Genomic DNA, 12,709 nt, shown 5'->3' on the forward strand with positions numbered 1-12,709 from the left:
AACGCGGATTCTTGATATTCTGCCTGCGACAGCATGGAGTGTGAGCACAGTATCACGGCCGCTAGACTTTATTTTTTTGATCTAACAGCCGTGGCAGTCTTCACCCGTCATCTTCTCTGATATGTCCTTGTCATCGTCTGCGTCATATTAAGGCGAAAGCCTCATCAAACGCGAAGACTTGCCGTCGGCGTAAGCGCGAGTGATGAAAAAAGAAGCGCTATGGCGTCGCCATATGACGTCATCACGTCGCAGATGCCACAATTTGTGACGCCTCCTGATGACGCATTCACATTACACTGTAGCGTGGTCAAAGGGGGACAGATCACGGAGGCAGTGCAAAACCACGTTAGGTGCAGAAAGCTTTCGTAGTGTTGCCGAGAAGGATCAATGCATCTAATGACCAGAAAAAGGAGATGACTTTCGCCTTCGAGTCGTCTTAGGCGAATGCATAGAGAAACCTGGGAACTTTTATGTTCAAGTCGTGGCCCTGTCATCGTGGTAACAGCTGTCTCGGAGGAGGAAGTGACACCACAGAAGTAGACGTGCGTAAGGCCGCAAATCATTGCAGAGCGACAGGATAGACGCTCTGGAGCATTCCCGGGTGGTCATGTGATTTTAGGCCGAGTCACACGAGAACCGCTTTTTTTTTTAGAGCACAGCTGTTATGGTTGAGGTCTGCCGTGTGTCATAGATAGAAAGTTATCATCGTCAGGAAGCACGCACTCAGTCGCCGCCCAAAGTTTCTGTACAGTTGGTTAACACGAGAAGCTGAAACATTCCCACCAGCTCTGCTGTTACCCAGCCTTGCGCGACTTGGTGCAAGCTGCGCTAATTTTTATCTTTTTTATTGCAATAGCAATTATATGTACACACTCGACGGATTTTTGGCGTCGCCGTCATGTCCTGGACAAGTATATGTATGTACTGTAATGAACTCAGACACAGAGACAGCACCCGTTCCTGGGCCGGCTGTTCTATTCTCTGACATCTTCTTCCTCTGCCTCTACCCGCTAGCTGTCCACGCGCGCCAGAGCCCCGGTGTCGATCTTCGTCCTCACACTCGGCCATGACTGCGAGCGCGCGGAACTGCCGACAGTGTCTCTGGTGGGCGGCTTTGGCTGCATCGCGGTGGCCGGTCTCGGCCACGCTTTGACTTGGCTGGTGCATCTGCCTTCTTGGCTCGTGGGTCTGGTGGGCGACCCTGGCTAAATCGCAAAAAAAACATGCTTCCGGCGGCCGGCTTTGGCTTTGTCTCGGAGGTAACGGAGGATGTGGCATGCCCGGGGACGGATGCCAGAACAGCATCCGAGGCGGCACCGTAGCTGGCAAGGTGTCTCGGGGCTTCTTTTCGGATAAAACCCCATGATTGTCAACACCGGGAAAGCAGTCAGGACATTCGTCAGGAACCTTCTGCGGTTTTGTGGGAATTGAAATATTCTCTTCTACTGCCGAATTCTCCACGCTCTCAACGGGGCGCTCGCTCTCCTCGTTTTCATTGACGCCCGACGTCTCTGGAAGCGATCTAGGTGACTCTTCGGGTGCCGTGGTTGTGAAGTCCGGCGCACGTTTCTTCGTGATTGATATTCCGTCAGCAGGCAGTGGGAATAGCGACGGGGCAACTTTCATGCGCTCGTCCCGGGAAACCTTCTCGCTGAACGCCTGCGTGTTGGACACATTGTACTCCATCCCGTCCAACCGTTGATGGTCTGCAGTCAGGTACTGCGAGCCTTTTCTTTTCAGAACGGCTGCCCTCACCATTTCACACAGGCATGTCCTAGAATCTTCCACATGGCTGCATCGGGAAAATGTGGTCGCCACTACATTCTTGGTCTCATTCAAAGCAAGGGGGCCATCTGCGCATTCGGGCAATGAATGAGCTTGAAGTTGCGTATGAGTTAGCTCAGATGGCTCTCCGCACACATTACAGTGAAACCTCGGTGATACGAATCTCACGGGACCACCAAAAATATTCGTATCATCTGAAATTCGTATCACCAGAGAACATGAAAAATTAGCATGCGACAAAAGAAAGTTGGAGTACATTTTCATTTATTGTTTTTCAGGGGCACAGCTACGTCAGGAAGAACCCTGAATGATTGTCAGTTAAGTTTTTAGATGTCGACAATCATACTAGCACTCGGAAGTATACGGTCCGTACGCGCGTATTTAATTAATGGACGAGGTGCGTTGTGACGCGCGACAGCAGTAGCCCCTTCCAAATTTTAGTATGCTTTTTTGCATGACACCGTAGTACTGCAGCAAAAGTAACAAAAGAAGCGCTTTGACGCGATGGATCAACGCCACAAAATTACAGAACCACGGTACTGTGTTCTGGTTTTGTTATCGCCTAGGTGTTGGGGATGTTTTTTGGGAGACCGTGCGCGCACAAGTGCGACCTCAAAGGTCGCGTATGTTGACGTTGTCAGGCCTGACTCCTTCGCCAATACCGTCCTCGCCTTCTTTCGGTCCTTGTCCACCTTTAGAAGTGTTTTTCTTACACTGTTATTCTGACAATTTGGCGGTGCGGCGCGCATGACCACGCTTGCGTTCCCGCGCTCGCACGTGCTTGGCGCATCTTCCGCGACAGCGCGGACAGCACCTCTTCGTACCTGGGTGGTAGCGTACGTTCGTATGAAACGTCGCTGGGTGGAAATGGGTTCGCAAGAACCGTACTCTGTTACGCTGCAGGCCAATGGGCCTTGGCCGGGACCAACGAAAAATTCGTATCACCCCGAAATTCCTATGAGCTGTGATCGTATCACCGAGGTTTCACTGTAGTAATGGTCTTGGATTCGTCCGGATTCTGGATTGACAGCGTGCCGAGTACGAGAGGAGCTGTCACGTCCAGGTCACCATGGGAAGATGAGCTTGGGGCACGTGTTACCAACTGCTGTGGGGAGAATGTTGTCTCGACTTGTCGTGGTGGTAAGCTGCATTGCGCAGTAGCAGCCTCGAGGTGGTGCCCCTTCAGAGCTCCATCCTCGGTAGCGGTGAGGTTGGACTGGGTGGTGGCAGCGAGGTGGTAGTCGATCGGTCCAAAGGCAGCTATGAGCCTGGTGCTCCACTCGTCCCAGGATTGCTGCCTCACGCCTTCGTACCTGTGCCACGCCGCTGCACCTTCTCGAAGGCGGTCTACCGCCATGGACCATTTCTGTGCCTCCGTCCAGGCTTCGCGAGCTCCTAGGGCCTTGACGGTCGCCACCCATTTTTCGGCGTCGTCCTGGAAGCCGCGGAAGTCCGGTAGTACGAAGGTAGCCTGGGATGGTGATACGGCAGGCGCGAAACGGTAGATTGTGTGCGCGAAGTCACCAAGTTGCATAGAGATCTGGCTGAGGGTAGACTGGAACTCTACGTTGCCCAGGCGAGCTGGCCTCGAGGTCTAGCGAGGTGGCTACGTCCAACATGGTGTTGATGGCTGTCATTGCGGGAATTATGGGAGGAAACAGCGCAGAGCTCGACGCTGTCAAGGCGTTGGCCGTGACGCGAAGTCGCGCAATGGTGCGCCGCAGGTGCGCGGCGCTCTCCGATGGTTCGCGTGCGGAGCCCGTAATGTCGGACCAGTAGGCGGTGGTGGTTGGGCCCACGACGGCGGGCTGCTGGTCCGAAGCTGTGGCTCATACCCACACTGGGGGATTGGCCAAGAACTAGACAGCACCTGTTCCTGGGCCTTGCTTGCTTGCTTGCTTGTTCCTTGCATTTGGCTCACACCCACACCGGGGGATTGGCCAAGAAGCCGGCGGTTACAGTCAATTGGAACATTGGGTTAACAAAGAAAATCAGGGAAAGGGAAAGGCGGCATTTTTCAAGTAGAGTAAGGTGATTCTCGTGATACGAGAAAACGAAATAACGAAATAAATAAGATTTTGTTTTCGGGGAAAGGGGATGGGAAGCAATAAATTTATAAACAAAAAATTAACAAGGTAATCTCATCGTGTCAATCAGGAATTCGCAGAGGGCCCCGCAGACGTTCCTTTTACTGAATTCCAATGAAGCGGCCCCAAAGGAGAGGATATTTGAGTACTTAGTGGTATTCCTAATTTTTTAAATAAAATTTCAAAGCATTTTTTCCTTTGGTTTTTAAAACGGTGGCATCTTAGTAGATAATGGTCGATATTTTCGGGTTCGTTACAGTTGGGACACAATGGGGATGGGACCAGACCAGACCTGTTTAAGTAGAAATTAAGCGGTGGAATACGACATCTTAATTTAGTGATGGATACTTCCAATTTACGCGTGGGACACCATTTATTATCCCACGCAAATTGCAAGTGTGAATATTCTGAATTCGGTATTTTAATCTTTTCTGAATCTTCAATAAAGAAAATTTTCTGAACCTCGCCGCTGTGACATAAGCTGTAGGAGGCATAACTGACAAAACTGGGCCTTCAAGGGATACTCTCGCGAGTGAGTCAGCCATCTCGTTTACAAATATTCCACGATGACCTGGAACCCATATGAGCCTCACTAGGCAAATGTTTATCGGGATTAATGACCTGAATGTGTTTAGAATAACTGACTCCGAAGTTGTAGTGAGGGACGAACACACAGATGATGAATCGGTCACTATAACAGCTGTCGAATGATTTGCGGGAAGTTTTTGAAGGGCTAAAATAACGGCCATTAACTCCGCTTCAAATATAGGAGTATAATCTGGAAGGCGTAATGAATATGACCAGGATAATGATTGGGAGAAGATACCCACACCTGCTCTCTTATCATTCATGGATGCATCTGTTGCAATTACATTATTAATTCCTAATTGTAAGAGGTGATCTTCGAATACGCCAATTAAATACTTAGAGGGCAAGAGTTTCGCATTTGCTGGGAATATGTCATCGAATTCTATTTTTACACTGGAAATGGATTTATCTAATGGAATGATTTCGGAGATATTAACATTTAGGGGTTCCAGCAATGTTTGAACAAACAAAATCTGAGGTTTATGAAGACGGGACCAGTGTTCATTGAAAAAAGCATTCGATTCAGCAAAAAAATACGAATTGCAACCGGCTTGGAGTAGCTTCATATAATTTTAAATATGTTTTAACTGTCAAAATACGGAATCTGCAAGCAAGAGTGGGTACCCGAGCTTCTTGATACAACACGCTATGTGATACAACACGGTATCACCGTGTTGTATCACAAGTTTAGGAACACCAAGACAACTCCGAAGAGCTTGGCGCTCTAAGAGAACCAAAGGATTAATCTTGTATGCTGGCCCACCAGAAAAAAACGACAGGCCTGCGCTGAAAACGCAGCACAGTCACAGCGAAAGCTGGAAGAGCGGCGTTTCTAGAGCCCGTTAAGCTCTCTTGGGGCTACAATACAAGTACACTAGAAAGGTATCCACTACGCCGTGAATCACAATTTTTGTGAAGTTGGGAAGCATCTGCTAAGCCACTATTCGTCATTCTGCGGAGAAGCGAGGCACCACCTACACGTCTGTAAGGCATTATGTGCACTTTGTTGACGCGACGACTGATGACCATGAAGAATTATGGCTCAGCCCTTTGTAATGGGTTGGAATCTTTAAACGGCCCACCAGTTATGTAATTTGCATTGGGTGACGCCCGGTCGCTATTTCACTCTCTCGTCATGCTGTATAACATACGTTGACGTGGGAGAGAGACGGGGGGGGGGGGGGGGGGGAAGAACTTTACTGAGACCCCGAGGAAATGGATCATGCGCTTATGGGCTTCATTGGCAACCAATACAAGTACACTTGCTAGGAACCCACTACGCTATAAATAATTGTAATTTTACTGAGACCCCGAGGAAGTGGATCATGCGCTTATGGGCTTCCTTGGCAACCAATACAAGTGCACTTGCGAGGAACCCACTACGCTATAAATCATTGTAATTTTTGAGAAGTAGGGCAGCAGGCACTGTGCCATTTTTCGTCATTCTACGGAGAGCGTTGGTACCTGCTAAACGCATGTAAGGCATTATGCGCACTTTGTTGATGCTGTGCCTGATGACGATGAAGAATTATGGCAGAGCCCTTTGTAATGGGTTCGAAGCATTCAACAACCTACTCGTTGCGCAATTCGCATTGTGTGACGCCTGTTTACAGAATTCGCGTTGTGCGACGCTTGGTGCTTATTTTACTCTTCAACCACGCTATATTACATATGCTAATGTGGTTCCTTCCCGACATGAAGCCTGTATAGGACCTTTTTGCAAAGCAGTTTCAAACACCGGCATGGCTCAGAGGTTGAATACTGGGCTCCCACGCAGAGGGCCCGGGTTCGAACCTCGTTCCATCCAGGAATTTTTTTCTTCGTTTTTTTTCTTATTTCGAGCGATACTGGTTACGGACACCGGCGGCGGCGGCGGCGGCGGCAGCGGCGGCGGCGGACAACTACGGCGCCAAAAACGGCCGGTGAAATGATCTCATAACAGCTTTCGCTGTAAAAGCACGCAACCAAATTCAAGAATCGGGCGAACGTACATACGGTAAATCATGATCAGAGTATCTCTGCGTAGCCCGGAACGGAGCCGACCAAGTTTAGTTATCATTCCGACAGCGCGTGTAGCCTTAGCTTTAACATGTTCAATGTGGCTACGCCAGCTCAGTTTTTCATCATATATTACTCCCAGATATTTAATACAGTCCACTTGGGGAATTCTTTCTTGCCGATAGTGAAGAGAAATATTAACAGGCATATGTAAAGGAAAAACAATTATGGCACTTTTGGTAACATTTAGTTGCATTCGAATATCTTCAAACCAGGAGTCTAATGTTGCTAAATATGATTGCAACGTTGAATGGAGTAAATGTATGTCATAATCAGATGCGAAAAACGCAATGTCATCTGCGTATACATACACTTGTACCTTATCACACAGTGGAATCGAACTTAACAAGATATTAAATAAAACAGGTGAAAGAACAGAGCCCTGGGGAACACCTCTCGTTTGACTATACTTAGACGTAGAAACGCCTCGTTGGGAGAAATAAAATTTTCTATCTTTTAAAAATTCGTACAGCCAATTTGTAATATATTGCGGAAAATTTAATTCGTTGAGAGCATTAAGGAGAATGATATGTTCAACGCTATCATATGCCTTGGCTAAATCTAGGGTTACTAAAGCCGATAATTGTCTTCTGTGCCGGGCAAGCTTTATACGAGCCTCTAAATCGACATGTGCACACCATATCGAGCAACCAGGTCGAAATCCAATCTGGCACGCGCTCAGTATTGCATTATCTGTGATAAACTTCATAATTCTTATGTATAAAATTCTTTCTATTAATTTAACGACATGGGACGTTAGAGCGATTGGCCTAATGTCTATCTGCATTCCCGCTCCCTGTTTTTTAAGAAGGGGAGCAATTTTTGCTAGTCTCCAGTCAGGAGGAATCCAGCCATTTCTAAGGGAGTGGTTGACGACGTTAAGAAGATCGTCTGGAGAGATATCAAATAATATCTTTAACATTTCTGACGTAACTCCATCTGGGCCTGGAGCTGAATTAGGGAGAAGGCGAATTACATGCGCAAGTTCTTCCATATTTACTGCGATAAAATCGTTCACACTTGAATGCTTTACAAACTTTAGTTGTAACTGTGATGTAAATCGCTTTTCAAGGCCCGATGCAATTTCAGTTAATAAATCTGCCAATTCCTTAGATGAAAGAATAACCGAGTCAATGTTTACGGGCGCTGCAATAGCCTTACGACTACGAAGAAATCTAAACAGAGCTTTTTTATTACCACTCTTGGATAGAAAATTATATCGTTTTTCGTCATATTCATCTTTCGCTAATGATACTGATCTTTTGAACATAGCTTTAGCGTACAAATAATTTCGCCAATTAGTAGGACTTTGGTTTATAAGAAGTTTCTTCCAGGCCGCTTTTCGGCGTCTATAATCTCTTGCACAATCCGAATTCCACCATGCACACACTGAATTTCCTTTTGCTGACGATATAGTGAACTGTGATTTTGTTATGGTACGTTTTAAAACTGAGCAAAGACTCATAGCTTTAACATTTCGCTCCATACTGGACAATGATGACAAAGTTGACTGTAAATTCTTTTTAAATTTGGAGTAGTTTACAAAATTTTGCGCCTGGTAGTCTACCGATAATACTGGGATCATGACTTCAAATACAAGTGGACGGTGATCACTACTTGTAGCAGCATCAAGCACAGTCCAAGACGAGATTAAAACGTTTGAGCTAGCGAATGTTAAATATAGGACGGATCTCGAGGTACATCGAACAAAAGTGCCAACTTTGGAATTTAGACATATAAAGTTATTTGTGTTAGTCCAGTCAAATAACCGTTTTCCCGATGTGTCTGTGCGGAAACCCCACGACACATGATGGGAGTTGAAGTCTCCCGCAAACAGAATGTTCTTTTTGCAGAAGCTCAGAGTGATATCAAGAGCGCTTTCATCATGTATCCCAGTTGGAAAATAGTTATTAACTATGGATAGTGGAGCGCGGCCAGGAAGGTTTAATTCCACTACCAAAACTTCATAGTCAGACGACATTGCTTTATAAGCTATCTTCGCTCTATGGCAAAATTTTGAAGAAATAAAAACAGTTAGACCTCCACCACGTGAGTTTCTGTCCAATCGAAAGCATTGATAATTTTTTAAATAAAAGTTTTGATCAGCCGACAACCAAGTTCCTTGTAAAAGTACAACGTCGGGAGATTGCTGAGAAGTAAGGTATAATAAATCTGTAGCTGCAGAGAGAATTGAACGGCAGTTCCACTGAAGCACCCTAAGACACCCTATGATGATAGACGAGCAGCGGAAACTGCCTGCTCTAAAATACTTCTTTCAACAGGTCAGCCCTAGTCACGGATTCCTTCACACACTTCTTTGTTTTTGGATTCGAAGAATTATGGATCTTGTTAGTAGGCGATCTGGTGCGTTTGAGATACGGGCATCCATATCAACATCCCAGTTGCCCATTGAATCTGAATCAGAGATGTAATCTTGATCAGTCTTCTGAGAGGACGACGGCCCTGCTCCATAATTGGTGGGGGCAACAATCTGATGTTCAGCAGGCTTATTGATTGGAGCGATAGGAGTTTGGAAGCGCTTTGTGATCGCCTCAGAAACACCAGCCAACTGGGAAGATATACCTGAGTCAATGAGTCGGACAGATTTAGTAGAAATTTTCAAGAACCTTTTCTACCGCCTTCTCTACCACAGCTGAAATGGAGTGGAAGAATGTTGCGTCCATGCCGAGAGGCTGACGGGCTGTTACACCGGCATGTCCCTGTGTCCTGCTTTGAACTTCTGCTAGCGCTTCTCGACGAGAGCATCGTCTCCTTTCAATAATTTCTAGCACCTGAAGTTCTTTCGATCTCGCAGGGCAGCTAGGATCGTCAGCAGAGTGATTTGCTTTACATAAGCACCATGACTCATTGCCTGACTGGCACTCATCAGCACTATGTTCGGCCCCACAGATGCGGCATCGAGTATCAGAACGACATCCGTTGACACTGTGTCCATAACGCCAGCATTTGGAGCACTGTAAAGGACGAGGAGCTAGAGCTTCGACCCAGTAGATAAGCGGCCATGCCTTGATCTCCGAAGGGCGATTTGTCCCAGCAAATGTGGCGATCACTGTTTCAGTAGGGACGTTCGTATTGTCTACTTGTCTGGTACACCGGTACACAGAAATTACTCCTGCAGGGGAAAAAATGTCCAAGACTTCTGCTGGACTTAGGCTTGTGTCTACTCCGCGGACTAAACCTTTGCAACATGCTAGATGAGGTGGGATAAAACAGCTCACCGGATGTGAGACAAAAGTAGCGCACTTCAGTAGGTCTTGAATACAAGCCTGGTCTGGTGAACAGCATAGGATCCCCCCGCGTCCAAACTGACGAACTTCGGTTATCAGTAGGGAATGAGGAGTGATCGCACGAAGTTCTGTCTGAATGGCCTTGGGGTTCTTCATACGGATGAATCCACCATTGGTCGGCACCAAAGCAACAGGAACGCTGCGGTTTCCATCGCGGAGAAACAATTCCAAGGGCAGATCCTGAGCGGAAATAGATGCAGACCAGAGGGAAGCCCTCTGGCCCGGAGAAGAGACAGACATCAAAGAAAACGGGAAGTTACACTTAAATGAGGCGTGCACTAAAGACAAATATGAAAGGAGAGGGAAATCAGATAAAAATAACCGCCGGCTACTTGACCGCAACCCTGGAAACCGCCAACACCAGGACAGGCAGCACGGCGACGATCCTGAGAAGCGACACGGTCTTCGAATGTTGGTTGGTTGGTTGGTTGGTTCCTCAGTACTTTGGCTCAACCCACTGCGGGGGATAGGCCATGAAGCGGACGGTGCTTTGCTTAGGAAACTAATTCACTTAGTGAAGGAAAAAGCTGAAATGAAATGTTTAGCCTTTACATATAAACTCGCAAGATTTAAAGAAGAGAAAAAAAAACGCCTATATGGAAACAACAACAAGAACGATAAAAAAATATATATACAGTTGCATATAAGACAACTGACGCTACACTCAACATTCAATTCTTTTGGATTCTCGTAAAAAATTAGAGACAGCGTTGAAAACGCTCCTGTGGCTAAAACCAATATGGTTGCCCCAAATGAAAGAATCACCGGAAGTGACAAATTCAAGCCCAACTTCCGCAGGGGTTCTTCTAGTAGTCTTTTTCTTTGTGTTTTAAATCTTCGGCACGTCAAAAGAAGTGCTCCAGAGATTCCCTCTCATTACAGTGGAGGCATAACGGTGACTGAGCCAGACCCGACCTGTGAAGGTAAAAGTTCAGTGGTGGGACTCGACAGCGTAGCCTTGTAATTAGTATTTCTTCCTTCCTAGATGAACACCATCTGCTCTTCCAAGGAAACTTTAGCTGTGGGAAATCTGATGAAAACAAAGGAGATTTATCGAAGTTATTGGCCGTGGTACGCTTTTCAAATCTCGCTGCTGTGACATACGCTGACGTGGGCAATACAGACAAAATAGGGCCATCATGGGATGATATTGCCAGTGCATCCGCATATTCATTGAGTGCTAGCCCTCTATGACCTGGTACCCACACTAATCGAACCAGCCGTACATGCCTGGGAATCATCGAATAGAACGTCTGTATGGTACTCGATAAATTAGGTGCACTTAACGCGGAACAGACAGGCAGTCTGTTAGTACAACCACTGCTGATAGACACTGGGGCAATTTACTCAATGCTAGGACTATTGCCAGCAATTCAGCCTGGTAAATAGGGGTGAAGTCCGGTAACCGAATCGAGAATGACCAGCCTAGAGAGAATGATACAATTCCGGCTGTTCTTTTCTCTGACATCTTCTTCCTCTGCCTCTACCCGCTAGCTGTCCACGCGCGCCAGAGCCCCGGTGTGGGTCTTCGTCCTCACAGTACATATAAATAAAAGCCACAAATAAAACTAATTCAGAAAAAAAGTCCGAAGTGCTCGACTGGGCTTTCGCACCTGCGACCCCTTGCTCTGCAGCGTGCTGCCTCAGACAATTACGCCATGCCTCACTCGTTCTCCAGAATACTAACGGCAGAATAGAAACGCATGCGGCGTCGACTGAAACGTGGCGAATTTAAAGTTATGCGAGACGCGGGCCATGCTGCACGTTGCCCGCGCTGCGTTTACGTCGTATCACTGGCGACCCACGCTAGTTTTCCACTTTGAGGTTCTAGCGCCACGTCACTTGTGGCCAGTCGGCCAGGGAAAAGGAAGAACGTTCCGTGGCTCGTGGTGGCGCGAGCTAGCGGGAACGCTTTACAGAGCACAAATATCATTTCAGCTAATGTCTGCAGAAAGTGAAATTTTGGCGGTAGAATTAACTCTTCCAGGAGGTTTCACATTTTCATTGGTTAATGCTTATTTTCCTTTGGGTGTGCTGGATACACGGACATTAGATTCAATTCTTCTAAGTTGTGGAAAAAAGATCGTACTAGCTGGAGATTTCAACTCTCATCATATATCATGGGGATTCAAAACAGACCAATGTGGAAAGCGTCTATGGGACTGGGCGGCATCCAATCAGTTCAGTTGCCATAACACGGGATCCTTAACGTTTCTGCGGGGTCAGTTTAGATCGGTATTGGATCTTACGTTTTCGGGTCCTGGACTTTCGGTAGTATCTTGGGAGACATTTGAGGCTGGGACCAGCAGCGATCACATTCCAGTGGTATTCGAGATCAATTGCTCACAGTACTCTGCGCAGATTAACGTTCGTTCGTTTATTGATTATAAAAGATTTAAAATGAATTTGCAGAAATCTTTTATTCCTTTAGATGAGAATCCGTGCAGCGCGCGTAATATTTGCGCTATACTCGACTCCTCTCGAAAGAAATCGGAGTTCGAAATAAAGGGAACGAAAGACCCTACTTATAGAAATTGGTGGAATGACGACTGCTCGAAGGATTATAAGCGACGGAAAGCAGCGTGGAAGCAGCTCATGCACAATCAGTCTCCTAGAAACTGGAAAAACTACAAGTTTATTGCAGGGACATTCAAACGAACAGTAGCGAGAGCAAAGGACGAGTACAATGTTCGCCATTTTGAATTTCTGTCAAAGTCTAAAAATAAGAGCGCGCTGTTCCGGTACTTAAGATCAATCAGATTAATTCCGCGTTCTTTAAACATAGAATCAATTGTGCTAACTACCCGAGAAATAGAAGACTCTCTAGATGTAATTGCCAGAGGTTTGGAGGTTAGATTTTCTTCCTGCATTCCTTCAACTTTA

The sequence above is a fragment of the Rhipicephalus sanguineus genome, chromosome 9 (assembly GCF_013339695.2).
Source record: "Rhipicephalus sanguineus isolate Rsan-2018 chromosome 9, BIME_Rsan_1.4, whole genome shotgun sequence".
Taxonomy (NCBI): domain Eukaryota; kingdom Metazoa; phylum Arthropoda; class Arachnida; order Ixodida; family Ixodidae; genus Rhipicephalus; species Rhipicephalus sanguineus.